General features: G+C 40.8%; 1 long non-coding RNA gene across 1 annotated transcript in view; it reads left to right on the top strand.

Moving 5' to 3' along the window:
- Window positions 1-1,436: 1,436 nt before the first annotated feature.
- LOC139998821 (uncharacterized) overlaps window positions 1,437-18,411 on the top strand; it is a 31,918-nt gene continuing 14,943 nt past the window's right edge. The window contains exons 1-2 of the long non-coding RNA XR_011803807.1: window positions 1,437-2,617; window positions 4,549-4,651. This is a non-coding gene — a long non-coding RNA (uncharacterized lncRNA). The remainder of the gene's footprint in view (window positions 2,618-4,548; window positions 4,652-18,411) is intronic.

The following is an 18,411-nucleotide window of genomic DNA, read 5'->3' as shown; positions in this document are numbered from 1 at the left end:
GCAGACCTACACCATGCAAGACAAACTCAGCACTCCGGCATTACCAGGTAGGAAGTGACCGCCCTAGCCACATGGCTTTCTTAAGTCTTCGTCCTGTACTTCCTTGCTCTTGTTTTATTTTTGGCACTGATGATAGCTGCAACAAATACAAGCTCCAGTTAATTTTTTATTTATTTATTTTTTCTCTGGGACAAAGTAGAGGAAACATCTTTCATCCTTATCTACAAGATTACTGAAGTAATGGTAGAAATGGTTCTGGAATTATGCCTGCTTAATTAAAAACAAACAAACAAACAAACAAACAAACAAAAACACTCCCTGATGCAAGGAGAAGAGTCTAACAGATTGATTTTTTTTATTTTTTTTGGCATGGAAGGGTGTCCAGTTTTCTTTCTTGCAATTCTGAAGTTATTGGTTTTTCTATAAGCTTCTGCTCCAGCCTTGTTGGAGCACTAGTGTGAGGGGTAAAACAGATTTTGAATCAAGACCCCACTAAGTGCAGCTGACTCCAAGGGAGTCACTCTGGCCAATGGATGTGGTCAGAGCTGTGGGCTCTGGAACTCATCCTAGAGGAGGCATACAAAGCAGTTGCCTCACATCCTAAAAATGCCTGTTTCCCTCCTTGGATCTCAAAGCATTCAATAAAGACAGGTTTATCTGTAGGTGTCTTCACAGTAGACATATTAGGAGAAATTAATTCCATTTTGAGTGTCCATGATAGAGATTATTTCCTCTGTCTCTATCCAAGATGAAAACTTTTATATCTTCTCTTTCCACATCAAATATTGATGATCCCAGGCTTTTCCACATCTCATAAACAAAGCCTCTGAGTACTGGAGACACAGCTACTCACTTGCAATATGCATCCTGTTAGTCTGAACCACTCTGCTGAGGCATGCTGCTGGGTGGTTCCTGCCCATCAGTTCCTGGTAGGTGTGTTGGAAGAACTGCATCCTTCTGTCCAGCCTGCCAACATCACTACTGGAGAGCTTCCTTACCTTCTCCCCTTGGATCACTGCAAGGTCCTATTCTTCTCTGCCAGTTGTGCTTGGGTTTATAACTTCTATGCTCACTTTCAGATGCTAAACATCAGATTACAATCACAGTCTGAATCCTCTGTAGGGCAGTTACTCTGGCACCAGATTAGATAACCACTGAGCCACAAGCAGAGAATCGCTGTAAGGAAAACACTTAAAAAATAATAAATAAAAATAATAATAAAAAAATGTAATAAAGAAACACACCAAACCATTTTAATTTATCAAAAGCAAATATGTTTGTTCTGGTTGTTGAAGCAGGTCAGGAATTATGATTGGAAAACAGACAAGCACAGTAACTAAAGACACATTAGTTGTTCTTTCATTTCTATGTATGAATGTGTATTGGAAGAGAAACATGACAGGAAAAATAATGAATATGTGATATTTATATTTTTTAAATTAATGGTTATGGATTTCAATGTGGATCTAGATAAAGATCATCTATTTGGGTCTGGCCTACTGGGTGCAGGAGCTGGTATCTAACAGTGAAACTTCCACTGCTCAACCATGGGAAAGCTATAAAGCTTGTTTCCATGGAACAGGAAGCTGAGACACAGTAATGTTAAGGGCTGTACCCCTTTTACTTCATTTTACACTTCTAGCAACTCGGCAGCTAGGTCAGACTGTTTGCTCACACTCCTCTCTGGTCTCTGGAAATTGTAAGGTTCTTATAATGAGGCCTGCTTCTCTCTAGGGTTATAGGAAATATTTTTGATGTGGACAAGAAGCACACTCAGGCTGCTGACTGTAATGCTAATTCTGTAACCACAGGAACATCTTCCCCCACACATCACATCAAGGAAAACGAGCCCCTGTAGAGGTGTGTTTCTGTAACAGGCAGCTGCGAACATGTCTCCATGCTGGTAGGTGAAGACATGGGGCTGAGGGCCACAGGGCAGTGCCAAACTGACATGAACCAGCATGTGGATGTTTGGGGAACCTGGTCTGAGGAGCCAAATGCAAAGAGCACCGAGCTGACAGCATGGAGGTGGCCTGCTGGCTTGTGACTGAAACACAAAGGGGTGGAGGGGCTGTGCTGCTGAGGGTGTCCACCCAATGGCTTTTGCTGCCAGCTCTGTGGGCTGTGGGAGGGCTCTGCATGCAGGCCCCTGAGCCTGACTTCAAGTCGTCCTGGCAGGGTAATACCTTGTGGAGGCTGTTGTGTTTTGATTAGTAAAGCCACCTGCAGGATCCTCCTGCTGCACCCAGGCCTAAACAGTTGCTGCTGGAAGCCGTCTGGTGGAATGCACAGGGGGGAGGCCATCGGGCCCGGCATGGGCCTAGCAGCTCAGCAAGGAAAGACAGGTAGAAGTGAGCTGGCAGAACATCTGGAGGGAGGAAGGGCAGGAGATCTCTACACACCTAAGGCCTTCAAAGTATTGTGAGGAAGAATCACCGTGCCTCTTTATTCATGCTTAATACCAGGGTCTCTTCCTACATCTTTAATGCAGCCCAGGACCCAACCATCAATGCCGCTCCATCACAGAGATTTCCAGGTGGGAGTCAGGAAGAAGTGTGGGCTTGAACGGTAACTGCAGAGGACCAGAAGGGAAAGGAGGAAGGCGACAAAGAATGGGGTAAGAACTGGGAGATCCGCAAGCACACAATGGAGAACACGGGAAAAGACAGAAAGGAGAGAGGAGGGGAAATGCAGAAGGCAGAGAGGGTTCTTGCTTTTCTGACTGCACGTTAGACATGTAGGAGGATGAGTAATGTGCCATGGTGTGGTAATGCGGGGGCTTAATGCAAAGTTGAAGTGCAAATACAATAATGACAAAAGTTATAGGCAAAATAGAGTTTTTCATGTAAAACTGATGTTTCTTCATAAACCTTTATTTATCTTAAAAAATGAAGAGCAATCCCTGAGACATGTAAGAACATTTATCACCTTGGAAGGGAAAGGCAGGAGAGTGTGCAGTTCTCTGGCTGGTTATTCGTGTAAATTGCATTCAGATTAGTACTGAGCATACCTAATGTCTTAGTTCTACAATCCAAACAAGCGCTAGGCTTGCACTTGTTTTAAAAATGAGCATATCCTGAAGCTGTGATGCCTACAGAGCTACAGAGACAAAACAAAACGAAACAAAAAACAACAACAACAACAATCAGGCTTTGTGTACTCATGGAAAACTGGACTTTATATATGTTTAAGACAAAAAGCAAATTTGTTTGTGATTAAGAATTTTGGTGGTTCTGTGCTATGATTCTGGTGGCTTTCAAGCCTCTGTTTTTCACTGATGCTGGACTAGGATGGTCAGATAAGTTATCCCTATGTAATACAGAGAATAAGATTGCCCCCCTGTGTGACCTATGTCACTCTCTTGTCCAATTTCATATACTCCCCAGCCAGCTCAAGTTTTTGAGCTGCCCTTCAGGTCCCAGCTAGGGATTACCTGTCTCTGCTACCATCTGTAAAACAGGTGTCTGGTGCCTACTGAAGAAATAAAAAATAAACAAACCAAAACAGGGAAATAGCATTAAAAAAAAAAAAAGACTAGCATCATTTTAATAACCCATTTTCAAGGTCACAAAGTCAAGTACTCAAAAATTAGGAAATGTCAGACTTAAGGATACCTGCAAATTTTTCATTTAGTGTCCCAGTGTGCATGCACTGTAATACAGTCCTAAATATGGGATCACTTCTCTTTAGACAGAATCCCTGCCGCACAGAATAGACTTGCTTGCTGAAAGAGCAACTCTTCAATATTTCATTTAGTCTCATCGTTCAGCGTGTGGCTCAATGCATTATTTACTGCATACAGCACTGAATACAGAATTATTAATTTCTTACGGGGCTTTTCTCTGGTGCTTCACCATAAAATCTTCTTTCTTTACAAAGTTTAATGAATATATTTTCACAGTATAGCGGACGGTTGAACTTGACGGTAATGCCTTCATTTTACCCAGGGGTAAGTGATGCACAGAAAAGTATTAAAGTCAAAATAAGCCAAATTTTCAAACAGCTTTTGGCTTGCCTTTTGATTCTTTGACCTGACTTTCCTGAGTACTTTGATGTTTTTAGTTATGTGTGTGCTTCCAAAGAAGGTCACGCTAATGTTTTTCATAGCTGTGTGGTCACTGCTTCTCCGCATCCAGAAGTACCAACCTACACAGGATTAATCTTACTTTCAAGTGCTTGTAAGTCAGCAGAGAGCTAGTTAATAGAGTCAGTGGAGTTTAGGGTAGGATTTATCTTAACACAGAATAAGTATCAAAACCAGATCCTGCTATCTTTCCATTAACATGCCTTCTTCTCTTCATGTGAAATATGGGATCCCAAAATAAATAGCTGAGAGTTTGGCAACTAATTTTAGGTTCACTCTTACAGGTGAATCCCATACTTCCGTAAAATAAACAAAAAATCCCAAGCAATTCTACAGCCTTATATTTGCAGAAGCTCAAAGTTGGGAGAGTCGATGAGACAAACAGTGGACAATTTCAGGTCCTTCAGAATTCCCAGGCAGTGCTCAGGGAACATGCCTTAACCTTTTATTATGCTTTCTTTCAGTGCCCACTTTCTATGAAAGTTGCCTCTTGCTTTAAACATCTGAAGATCAGCTGGGTCTTGATCACCACAGGCTCCCTTCACAGCCAGTGACGGATTCATTTAGGTAATTCTACATACATTCTGGCTTTAGAGTGTCCTAGTCTTTGCTCCATTTTATGTAAGATGATCAAAGGATATTTCCACAAAGTCAAAGTATATGGCAGGAGAAGATATTTTTGGCTGAAAGAAATGTTTATTTCCCAAAGAACTGCTTTTGACTCACTTCGTATGAATTTATATTTCTCTTTTATACTACAGGTCCTTATGGTGGTATAGTGTGCAATTCTTTATTCTGCCCCTTAAAGTGTGCTGCACAGATGACAATACAGACTCCACAAGACAGAAAATTAAATTAATGTTGAACTGGACAATGGCATTTTTAAAATATATATAGTTCAACCAAATAGAAAAAAATAGTCTGCAGCAGGTGTATTGGAAAGTTTACTTTTATCAGACACATCCAATATGTTTCTGCATTTGGGGTTCATGTGATTCTGCAGAGTTTCATTCAACACAAACTTTCCTTTTAAAACTTCATCCCCAAGTGAGATAAAACAGAAGATGAAATACTAGAATTTCCCACTGGGAAGAAACTGAAGATGCTGCCAGAGGAACAGGCAGTGGCAGGCTTTAAGCTGTCTGGCCCTGACTCACTCCAAGGGCAGCAAACCTGTCACTGCCCTCAAAGAAAGTAAAATGTTTTGGGAAAAAAGCAAGAGTATGGGAAAGAAACAACAGAGTGATCATGTTGCTAAAGCTCATGCATGTGCTTAGGACTGAGGTGATGTTGCAGAGAATATTTTTCCATTTCTGGCATTTTCTAAATGCTCTATGCTTGAAGTAGCTGTGTTAGTATTCCTTCAGGATAACATTTGGATCTAAAATGCATAGCTTTTACCCTGAAAGCAAAGGGATTGAAAGAACCCTTATAATAGTCTGATTTTTTATATTGAAAGATTTTGGTCCACTTGGCTGTGGAGTGAGCGTGATAGCTTATGTTTAACCAAACCATCATCCAGAACAGCATCCAGGTTTTATTCAGTCTGTAATTCTGACCCACCAGGAGGCTCTCCAAGTTGCTAATACTGTTATTTATAATTGGAAATTGTTCAACTTTACCTTCTGACTGATGGTCACTTCCTCTGGTGCTTTTCATATTTTCATATTTTAATTTCCTGTGTTCTCTCCTTTAAGACGTTATTTTCACACCATATAGCAAACAATTTCTGAATCTTTTTTTTTTTTTTTTTTTTTGGTAGTCAGAAGGTATTGAATTCATTCAGTGTTTCATGAAAAGTCATTTTCCAGCCTTCAGATAATAGTATCACTGTTCATTGTGCTATCTTCAATTTTTCACTTGACTAAATATGCTGTTCCTATATTAGTCCCACCAATGCCTTGTATGCCTTGTATAGATGTACAATAACTCACTAATCCCTTGTTTATCTATCTGCAGATCATACACAAATCATTTTATCATTGCACTGGGTAGGCTGTGTCGAAATGCTCTCTGTTAAGTGGGGAAAGGGTATTTTTTGCATCGAGTGCTCATTCAGCAGCTAACACAGAGAGTTGTACTCCTTGGCAAGGGCTCCAGTGTAACCTCACAAAACTGCACCCCTTGCTGGTATGGTAGCAGCAATGCTGATGGGCCACTGTGATGGTTTGTCACAGGTACCTGACTTCACTTCATATTTGCCAAAAACTGTGATGTATCTTGTTGTTTTCTTTTGCCATAACTTTCAATTTTTCATCATGCTGAAATACTGAAACACTTAATGATGAAATAAGATAAATCTACCACTGGGACACACTAGGGCTGCTACAGAGGCAGCAATTGTCAGAAATGTCCCAGTCTCAACAGAAAAATCCCAGTCAAGATTACCAGTATTGTTTGTAGGATTTTAATATGCAATTTGTATTGTATTTTAATCTCTTGATTTATAAATTCTTCTTCATTAGGAATTCTTGTTGGAGTTAAACAGATAAAATGATCAGCAGATACTAATACGTCTTTAATGATCACATAGAACAAGAGCTTCCATTGATCTGCTCTCTTTAGTACTGCTCTCTTTGTTGGCTGAAACCAGGATTTGGTTCAAAGGGCCAGCTTAGGCATCCATGTAGTGGTTCAGAATGATCCTCAGCATGCTTCTGTTGCATAGTCCTTCAAACACCACATAACATTGTCCAGTACTTCAAAGCAGGGAAACACAAGCCACAGTGTGAGAAAAATCTCAAATAATTTTCTTCAGACAGGATCTTCTGTGAAGCTATTTTATTCGTGATTGCAATGGTGGGCATCCTGTCAATCAGGAGTGCATCAAATTGCAGCAAACAAATCATAACCTTTTATTCCCTATTACCCGACACCTGATCACCTCCCCTGTTTCCTCATTGGCTGAGTACTACAGGTTCACAAGCTACTCGATGCTCCTCTATACCATATATGTACAATTTTTCTTTTTTTCAACCTTTTACTTTCTCCTTTCTTATGTTTTGAGAACTTGTGATCCTTGTTTTACTGTTCTCACACTGCTCATCCTGTTTTTCTCAAGCTTCTACCTTATTTTGTAACTGTCCACTTACCTACTTAGCATTTCTCCTTATTGTGACTACACAACTACCTTGGAATACAGAAAAGTAATTCTCTACTGCAAAAACACAACTTTGTTTCTCATAACAGCTAATTAGTCCCCTTCTGCAACTTGGAAACTCTTGTGAACTGTTTTTATATGATCCTTAATTTTGGACTGCAGCCTACAGATCAGAACAAAGTGAAAGAAAAAAGGAAAAAAAAAAAAAGTGTCCAGAATTAAAATCTTACGGAAAATTCCCAAAAGCTCCATATATGATGATGATTTTAACTCTGAACCTAAGAGTGAGAAACACTGAACTTGTAGCTGAAGATGTTAATGCTACTCTTAATGTGATCCCGGATGTACTTGCATGTGTCTCTCTGCCTAGCTTTCAGTGCTTCAGAAGAAGGGAGGAGAAAAGGATACATTCTCAGGAGCCAGGTTATGAATGAAGAGATCACTCCTTCCTGAAATTGGCAGGCAACCAAAGGAAGTTCTGAAGTACGAGATTCATACAATAAAGTTAGTCCATCACAGCTGATGGAGATTTCTGTGGTGTAATGTAGCCATTTACTCTCTGTGGACTCCCATATGGTATGGGTAATTTTACCTTAGAGGAGTTGAGAGCATCATAAAAAGGTTCGACTCAAATGTCTTGATCTAAAGCTTTTTCTCCTCCTTATTATGGAAGACATTAATGAAGGTTTACAGTATGTTGTTAAACTAATAACCATTTGGAGGATTTGTCTCCAAGCAGAATTTTACTTAAAGTCTGTAAAGGACTTTCTGGAGTTTCTGAGACTTCCGAAGAGTGGTCAGGCATTGGAAAGGGTTGCCTAGGGAGGTGGTTGAGTCACATCCCTGGGGGGATGTTTAAGGAAAGGCTGGATGTGATACGTAGGGATGTGGTTTAGTGAGTGACATTTATAGTAGGGTGATGGTTGGACCAGATGATCTTGAAGGTCTCTTCCAACCTTAATGATCCTATGATTCTATGAATCTTTGTGATGATAAGACTGTTGCAGAAAGGTGTGATCAGCAAGGCTGTTGCAAGACATTTTCTTAGAGTTTTGCTAAATGTTTGCATTGGTAGGCACCTCCCTCTTCAGTGTGCACAAAACTGCTTGAACTCCTCAGCTTGTTGGATAATAATAGGTAGTGTCCAAAACCTTGACCCACAGAAGGCAGCAAATAGGTAACAACGGTACAAATACCTGGTTGCAGACAATTTTGACAGTCATGACAGATAAATCTACTCTGAAGAGCATCTATTGCTGCTGATAATCACCTAACACAAAGATGTGAGTGTTTCAGAATGGTCTTAAGGTGAGTGCGTACTTTCCAAGTGGGGTTATGATTGATGCTAAGGGACAGGTATGAGTGGAGCAAGCCTCTCCTTACCTGTGGCTCTAGAACTACTGAGACCAAAGAGGTACCTAGTATTTCGCAGACCTCATTGGAACATGAACCTGCCCAGTCTCATTTTGAATACAAGTAGACTTTCTGTCTTGCACAATTACCTGTGGCAGATTCCACAAGGTACCTCTGTGTTGCATTGAGAACCTCCTTCCTTTTGTTTGTTTTGAATCTGCCATCTGATAGCTGAGAAAGTATTCCTTAGGTGGCCATTCCCTTCCTCTCATGCTTTTACAGATATCTATCTCATCTCTCCCTTCTGCCTCCTCCTGTCCAGATACCTTTCAGGATGAAGAATTATAGCATATGTAGCTGTTTTGTTCTGTGAATAGAAATCACTTTGAACATTTCATCACATTTACTGCCTTTTTTTTTTTCCAAGTTCTAGTTTATCCTTTTTGAATTGGGGATCACAGAGGTTCACTGTTAATTGCATCATGCTTGTTGACACAGTGACACTGTCTTTTGTTATCATATATATATTTTTTTTCACCGTTAATTTCACTAGGAATCACCATCACCTATGAAAGTTGATCATTTAATTACCAACACAGGTTTTGTATACTTTAAACAACTATTTATGAGGACCTTCCCCGTTTCCATGATATATTAATTTTATTTATTTATTTATTTATTTATTTTTACACCAGTGAAACAAAACAAAACAAAACAAAAAAAACAGCACACCAGTTGTTAATTCAACAGTTTCACAGTGGAGTTTCTCAGATGCTCTTGGGCGACTATCCTTTGGTCTTGGTGATTTGTTATAATACCTTTTGATATACTTCATGACCTCCTTCAATATAAGAGAGATCCTCTGATTGTGTCCCTTGTGCAGGAATCTCCTCAACTTCTTCCACAGTAAAAACAACTGCAAAAAGTGTATTTTCTTTTTTTTTCTGCAATGAACTTATTTCTCTAAACCTTGATTGTTGCTTTGTATTTTTAGTACTCTTTTTGCCTCTGTGTTTAGTCATGCTGGCTTCCCTTGGTTTTCTGAAATGCTTTTGGCCATAAGGCCCCGGTGTGGTATCTTGAGTTTTTACACCATACCCAAGGATTTTACTTTTCAAACTCTTCTTTTATTCTCTCTTTAATCAAGACAGATAATAAAGAAGAGTTTTAATTTAGTGTCCCTTTTTGAAGCTAAACATACTGCAGTAATTTTTTTTTTCTTAAAGTCCAACATAGGTGCTGAATATGAACACTTCATGACAACTATTATAGATGGCTTTCTACAATAACATTTCAGTCAGGTACTGTGCATTGGTTGTGCTGGATGCAACCAAGTTAAGAATTGGTTTTACTCTTGCAGATTCTTTGAGTAATTTTTCTGTTTGACATGGCATCGTGCTGTAATGTGACATTTATCCAATACACTTGAGTGAATAAAGCTGAAAGAGAACAGTACCAATATCAGTTTATTGGTTTCTTTGAGTCTAATGCCATTCACTATGAGGCTAGCTTGGAATAAGAAGAAAATGACCTCTGGCTTCTGATAATAAGACATGCTTGTGGCTGTGAAAAAAAATAGGGCCTTCTAGGATGTAGCAATTGCCATTAGAAAACAGGTACTTCTTTTTCATGATCCATGAAAGCTATGGCCAGCATTCCTGAGGATTGAAAGCTGAACAAAATAGTTACAAGTCCACAAGTCCTTGTCTGATTCCATTTTTGACATAAAATTCCTTTGAAATAAATCCTTTTTCCATTACACAAGCTTGACTGTTATGAAAAGAGTAGATGGGGTTACAAAAATATCTGTCAGGACTGCTCAGTGCAGAATAAATATGAAACAAATAAATACAATCAGCAAAATAAAAACAATCAACAACCAAGACAGCTTCCATACTCCACTTTCCTCTAGTAGAGTGGCAAGTGAGTTATGTAAGAACTCATATTGCCCATTTCATTTATTACTCTAGGCTGACCCATATACTGCTTTACAAGCTTTCCTAATTTTTTATTTTTTTACTTTAAAATAATTTAAGCTCCTTGCTCTTACTGTACTGTTTGGAAAGTCATTCCATGAGATAATTCCTCAGATATTTAAGTTTTTTTCTGCCTTACAGTCTAAATGTATTTATGACAACTTCGATCTTATTCTCTAGCTTGCATATTCCTTTTGGTCCTTGTTATTTACTTACCTAGTATATTTTAAAGAATCATATCAACTCTGAGCCATTGTTTTGCTAGGTTAAATAGGTCTAGGAACTTGCAAAGTCATTGGAGCCAGAGCCAACACAGCAATGTCTAAAAGCCAGTGGGATTTTTATTCTGCTCTATGTCACAGAAATGGTATCAGACCACTGAACTTCATATAGGAGTCATATGGCTAACAGTCTAAATATTAGCTATTCTATACTGGTTCTTTATTATCCTTGAGTGTCCTCCAGTTATGCATTAAAAAATTGGACCCACAATTTCTAACCCTTTGTTTTATAATTCTATCAAAAAGGACTTGATGTTATTTAATTGATTTGTTTTCCTGTGAAAATCAAGTGTCATTACCTTTAATGTCATTTATAGTGATAGATGGCAGAGAGCCCTGCTTGCAATCAGTATCTTGACACAGTAATTTAACCATTAGGTGCTGTACAGCCATAAAAGATGGCATTGCCTCTGCTTTGGGTGTTTGCACAGTTATACATCCTCCCTCTGCCACTGCAGGCTGACCCTTCTGCTATGGCTGAAGGGTCTTAAAGCTGAGATACTGCTCTCCTGTTCTTGTACCTGAGACCAAATAATTCATTTAGCTGTAAGTCAGTCTAACAATTCATTTCTTGCTTTAAAGTTTCCTGGGAGATGAGTGTATCTCTGACTACTCAGGAATTCTTTGTGTCCTGGGAGATTCCATTTCAAATGAGCCTTTGCAAGGCTCAGAATGAGTTCAGCCTGCAGTCTGGCATGAACTGTGGATACATTTCAAGCTCAAAGCATCACACAAATTAAGAAGGAAAATGGGATTTTGATACTACCAGCACAAGGAGGATCCTTGAATTCCTAATTTCTGTGGTGTCCTAGCATCCCTTTTTTATTCCTACCATCTCTTCCTCCTCTCTTTCCCCTACTCCTCTGCCCACCCTTCCTCCCCTTGCAACAGTCTGGATGGGATTCTGTCCATCAGGCAGAATTATTTATGAGAGTTCTGCAAATGTAGATGTACTGTTTCCAGCTAATAGAACTCAAATCACTTGCACTGCACCATTAGAGAGGAAACCTACCCAAGTAAATTATATACAGGCCATAAATGGAAGCAGTTGTAGTGTTTTTATGAGTCTATAAAACTCTGGAAGTTTATTGCTATTGAACAAACATGTAATCTGATTCTTAAAGCTGAATATTAGAAACCAATAAGGTCCAAAACCTGCATTTACCTTCAGATCTATTACCATGCTGGTCATACCATGGAAATTATTTTTCAGTGGCAAGTTTTGAGAACCATTAATAAATCTAGGACTACTTTCTAGAATGTCTATCAGCTGCCCAAAACATGAGGCAATATCAAAATTCAATGGCGTGAAGAAGTTGCTCCAGCTTAATATTCTTTTGTCTCTAAAGAGGTCCTTTGAGGACTTCAGTGAAGAGCTGAAAAGCAATTGAAAGGTATTTTGAACTTCTTAAATTCAGTCTTCTGCAGACTGTTGCCTGTGAAGAAGTGAAAGCACAAAGTTTTTTTTTGTTTCTGTTTCATGAAGAACATTCTGATAAAACATTGCATAAACAAAAAAACCCAGGCCACGATGGAATATTTAAAGTTGGGGTTGTTGACCTGACTTGCGAGTGTTTGTAAGCCATTGTCAGTGCAGCTGATTTTTCTAAGTTTTGGTGAGATTCATCTGAATAAAAATGTATGCACAGCTGTGCACTGAGCTGAGCTATGCCCTGTGGTGATTAGTGGTTCATCAGTTCTGTGGAGGCAGGAAAGTTATGTATGATCAAACCTCTGATTCATGATTTCTTTTCTTCATGCTTCTGCCCCATATTGTTATTTTTACATGCACTGTTTCCATCTGAAGACAGGCTGGCCTTTCAGTAGAGTGAGCTAGCAGGAGGATGTTCGAACTGCTCAATGTCTGTGTTTTTTCTCTCTTTTTCAGGGATATTCAAAGCTTGTGACACTTTGTTTTTGTTCTCATGGCCTACAGTTTTGTGCCAGCAAGGCTCCATCTGTGGGAGCAGAGGGACCAGGTGCAGCTCTCAGGGAGCATCTCTGAAGGGTTAGAGGAGGACCTCTGGGCTGTCAGCTGTGGATAGGGTCCCCTCTGTCAGACCAGTTCTTTGTGTCTAGGAAACTGCTCCTGTAGTGCCCCACTGCTCTGGAACCAGCATACCTTTCCAGATGCATCTTGCTTTGGTAGGACAAATGCATATCAGCCAAGGGAATGAGAATAAATCATTGCAAACCCTTGCTGGGGGAGGATTCAGAAAAGAAAGGGTACGGACAGCCTTCCTGCTGTTCTAGCATCTGTTTTGGAGGGATTGGAACACCCTAAGCCCTTTGCTCAATCATGAAGAGCAGGGATGGCCTGAATTTGGTCTTCTGGTCACAGGTTTATTCCTAAGGCCTTCCAACAGCAGCCTGGATGCCTGGTGAATATATGGCAAAGCTGAATGTCTGCTGTGATGTGGCCCTTTACACAAAGTGTGCTGGAGTGATGGTTGGCGTGAACAAGGTGACATGCACGTGGGACGATGGAGTGGGTTGTAGTTTAGTGCTTGCACCCCCACATGTGCCAGATGAAGTCCAGTATGCTGGTAACTGTTGGAGCCCCTAAGGCCATGCGTGGATCTAATAGTGGCAGTCTAGACATATCTGACATCAAGTAACATTTTTTTCTGCTTCCTTTGGAGAGTTATTTTCCTGGTTAAAAGCTGAGATAGACAATATATGGAGGACACTTCAAGTACTTTGAGATATCTTAATAAATGTTTGGTGGTTTCTTACACTCAAACAAGGGCAACAGCAGACTCCTGAAGGCCATTTAACTGTCTCTGATTGTTATTAGATGCATCCTGGAGAATCCTCCAAGCTCCCCTGCAGTGCTGACTCTGTGGCTGGCCACTTGCACCTCTATCTGGAGAGTTAAAAATCTCTCTCAAGATGAAAAATTTCCAACTCATCGGTACTGACAACAATCCATAATTATTTAGTAGTAACAACAGCATCAGTAGGTGAAGCACTGTGGTGGTGATGATAAGGGAGAATCAAAACCAAGGAAGCCTGTTTTTCTAGCTAACGAAAATATTTCAGTGACCAAAGACCAACTCCTCACTGTTGGCTGAGTTGGAAAATCATTTCAGGTTTAGCTATCACGAATAATTAGCCTCAAACATATAACTGAGAGTCAAATTAATGGATAAGAAGTTGGAGAATTTGTTCCAGCAAGACATCTTCAGTATACATGGTTTGAGGGGGCATCAGTGATTCCCCAGTCAGCAGTGTGCTCCCGTGGCCCTGTGATGGTGTGTGGAGCGGGTCAGCAGGGCTCAGACCTCACATCCAGCTGGAGAGGGGCAACAGCTTGCAGGAGCTGGATGCTGCAGTCATTCTGCAAATGGCCAGTTCTATCCTGAAGCTCCTAGTCATGGTTTCTGAGTCTCTGTAGATGTTTTTCTTACTGAAGAACCAGTTTAATTTTAGGAACACTTTTTTTTTTTTTTTTTTTTTTTTTTTAATGTCACCAGCACATTATGAAATGCACATGGCAGCAGCTGTTAAGCCTAATGAAACCCACAGCAGGGAAGAAAACAAAGTATCACCTACAAAAAGAACAAGCAGGGAATGTGGACAGATGTAAGTGGCTGAGAATGGTGGATTTCCAAACAATACAGCCTTTTTTTTATAATTTCACTGTGGGGAAGAGGAGAGATGACTGGGATGAATGATGCATGTGACTCCTAATTACCAGAGGTTTTTTTTTCAAAGAAACAGATCTCTCCCTAAGGAAATACCTCCAAATAGCACGGACAGATGAACTTTCCTTGCACAGGATTAACAGCAAGGAAAGCGTGGCTACCCTGGGTCCCTTTGTGCACCCACTAGAGCAGAACCATGATAAAGGCTCAGTCTAAGGGGATGCAGGAAGCAAATTTACAGATGGATCAGGGAAAATGCAAGCATTATGATTCAGTTACTTTTGTGTGGAAAACAATAAATACAAAAGGTAGAAAGAACAATGTTTGCTCTCTCAAAAGTAGGACAAGGGAATAGTGGAAGGGAGAGCTGTAAATGTTCAGGTTGTGCAGCTGCCCACAGCCTTCGTAAGAAATGAAACTCATCAGTGCAGGCAGGGACTGGAGGTGTCCAGTGATGTCCAGTGAAGAATCCACAGTGTGAACTCCTTTGATCCTGGCTGTCAGGATGCCTGCAGTACAGAAGGCATCTGCCAGACATTCACTTTCTAATTCTGCAAAGCTGTCACCAACTCTATTACCACTGAGTTGCTGAACACGTGGAAATACAAACTCAGTAATAATGGTAAGCAGCAATGTTAGACTGAAGAAAGGCATCCCTGTACAAGGACTGTCAAGCCATCCTAACAACACTGGGCATAATTAGGCCATTGGTAAAGAAGCTATGAAGCAGAAGGTGTTATTGCCTAGGGAAAGAGGGAGCTGTACTCACAGCAGGGCAATGAGGCCAAGCAATACTGTGGCATTCCCCATGGAAAGAAATAGGTGCAGAAGCTATGCGAGGTTTGGGCAGCATGCAAGAAATTAGAAATAGACACTGATGCAGCCTACGTGACAACTGGAACACACCGCTCCGTTAGTCCTGGTGGAGGAAGGACTGGTGAGTCTTTCACTAGAGTCCTCTTTTCTCCTGTGGAAATTTTGCAGAGTGAGCAGCAGCCAAACAGCAGGGAGGAAATGTCAGCAGTGAGGCTCTACATCCAGCATAAACTACCTAACCTTTGTGAAACATGCCTTTCATTTACTGTGCCCGGGGACCCATGTCTAGGTAAAGAAAGACCAGTCTTCTAGAGAGCATGCTCAGAAACAGTGTGAAGAGAGCCAGAAAACCTGAAAATCCTTACACCCCTAGTTTTAACCAAGGTTTTGCAAGGCTTATCCATCCTGGAGACCCACACAAACTGCCACAAATGACATTTCTACTTCTGTGGGAGTTAGTTATTTTTCTGCTGAAAAGTTTGATCAGTCAGTTTTTTGTAACACATTTTCTAAGGGGAAAAAAAAGTGTACTTTGATTGTGCAACTGGTCAACTTATTTAACTCATATTGTTCAGGGATAAGCTTGATGTGACACTGAGATGGGGATAGAATCTGTGTTTGTATGATGTACCAGAAAAATTGAGTCAAGTGATGGTGGTCACATTTTGAGGCTCCTGAACTCCATAGAGGCTGTGCAGGAAGACAGAAGAATAAAGACAGGTGAAGGTACAAACAGATTAATCCACGAAGCATGTTGTGAATTGGGGTCTAGGACTCGGAAACTCTAGAGAAATAATACAGAATGATGTATGTGAACAAACTTGTTCTACCAGGAAAGCAATCTGGGTATCTCTCTGGTGGTTGATTAAGCTCTCAGTTGTAAATATTTACCCTACTTCCGTGCATTTAAGACTTGAAAGCAAGATAGCTATGACACAAATGGGTTGCACTTGGCTTGGAAACTGAAACCAAGTACTGAGATAATAGCATGTGGAAGTGCGTAATAGAGATGCTGGCAGTGGTACCAGGGCATGCATTAGCCTGTTGAGGTCATGGCTGCAGGAGCTGTACGTGTCAGGCTGGCAGGGTGGGCTGGAAGGAGATAGATGGATCTCTCCAGTGTGACATTCCCACAGGCGAATGGGGAGAAGGGAAAGAGCAGATACATCTGCGAGGCTGAGACTGTCAGCTATGCGTGGGTGCTTGTGCATGTGGAGGTAAGATGGCCGTAGGTGTCCACAGCCTGCTGCAGTCACAGAGGACTTTGCTCCCATCTCACTGAAAATCACAGTGTCCTAATGCTGTGTTCAACTGAGAATAGGCTGTAGCCTGTAGCCTTTTACTTTTTTTTTTTTTTTTTTTTACTTTGGATGGTTGCTGTTGTAGCCAGAAAACCTCTAAACCTCTTTCTTAAATTTGGGATTCGTTTTAAATCCTTAATGAAGAGCTCTCTTGGTATCAGTCAGCTTTGTGTTAGCACTTCTGTTAGAGGGAGAGATTAACAAGAGTGACAGTAATTAAAAGAGCCTGTCCTTTGCTTGTCTGTAGCCCAAAACACCACTGGCAATGACTGAATTGACCATTAAGCATGACCCTTGACAGAAGAGGAAATGTAGCTGCCTTTTTTTGGGGAGTAGCTGGCAGTGGGTGAAATTTTGTGACAATGATTTTTTATTTTTAAATGGAAAAGCTGAATGCAAAGTATCAAGGCCAGGGAGAAGTGCTGTAGATGTTATCTTAGCTTCTGTGAGGTAGACCTCTTCTTTGAAAGTGAACACCACATCATCTTCAGAGCATTTCTTGCATGGATAAACAGTCAGGTGGCTGATAAAATAGCAGTCAGCAGGAATACTCATGCAATGATCCTCTTTCTAGTCCTCCAGTTTCTTACTTGTTAGTCTTATTCAGTACTGATTTGGGAAGACAACTGTAAAATCATAGTTAATAAATTTAGAATTAACACGGTGATTGTAATAATAATATACAATGAAGATGGCAGATCACAGATACAGAACAATTAGGTTTGATTTGATGGATAGATGTAAAACACAAATACAGACAAGCACACTTAAAGGAGGAACTGTAAATATGATGGACACAGTTACAGGGTAGGCTTGCCACTAGCATTAAGGATCGTTAAGATGGCTTTGCTGGGAAGGTCTTTCCATCTGCCACCCAGCTCCAAAGGTGGAAGAAAGGAAGATGTCTCGCTGTGGCTGTCTGCAGCACATTGCTGTGCCTGCCAGGGGTACCACAGCCCCTGGGAAGTTGTCTTTCCAGGTCCTGAGAGCTGCTATCTTGCTCCTTAGGGCCCCAAACTCACTCCAAACTGTGGAAATGGAAAGGTTTGCTGTCCAAATAATTTCCAGAAGAGTATTCTCCTGCCAGTTATCTGCCATCTCTCAGCACCAGGTGAGCTTAAAGAGCAGTATTTGTCCTGGTGAGGAACTCAGTTCTTGATTGCAAAATTGGAAACACAGAGTCCTCTGGTGGCCTAAAACATAGTTTGACTGTCTCAGTTTGGTGTCTGGGCTCCTTTACCATCTGCAGAGAGAGGAGAGACCCTCCAGAAGGCAGTGTGCTCGTCCTTGGTGATCAGTCTTAGGATAGGGTGGGCTGCTCTGGAAACACTTCTCTCTCCATTGTGTAGAGGGAATCTAGACAGCTCAGATGAGACATGGAGTGAAAATGAATCCAATTGAGATGGTGAAATCGATCTCACTCAAAATCAAGCAGGGGAAATGGGGTGTGAGTTTGTTCCCCCATGGCTGCTCCAGCCATGGTGGAGGTGGGGATGGGGCGTTCCCTGAGTCCTGGCCTGCTGCAAGGCCCCATCTACCCTGTGCCTCGGATCAGGATGAAGTCAGTCTCCTCTCAGCTCTCTCACTATTTATTATATTTGCCAGTAGTGCATGTATTTTATTAAATAGAGCTTTAATAACTGAATATTCGTCCACCCTCTGCTGTCTGGGCTTGGAATTCCTCCTCTTTGCATATTTCATGGAGCTTAGTTATGAAACAGAAATACAGAAAATGAGTGTTATCCTCTTCCTGGTCCTTTGTGGATTTGATATTTTTACCCTGCTACACGATTAGTGCATTCCTTTTCACATTAACTAGCCTTTCCTGAGACTTACAACAATTTCATGGCTGT

The sequence above is a fragment of the Anas platyrhynchos genome, chromosome 16 (genome assembly GCF_047663525.1).
Source record: "Anas platyrhynchos isolate ZD024472 breed Pekin duck chromosome 16, IASCAAS_PekinDuck_T2T, whole genome shotgun sequence".
NCBI lineage: Eukaryota > Metazoa > Chordata > Aves > Anseriformes > Anatidae > Anas > Anas platyrhynchos.
Note: the sequence above shows the minus strand (reverse complement) of the source record. Positions and strands in the feature narration are given on the sequence as shown.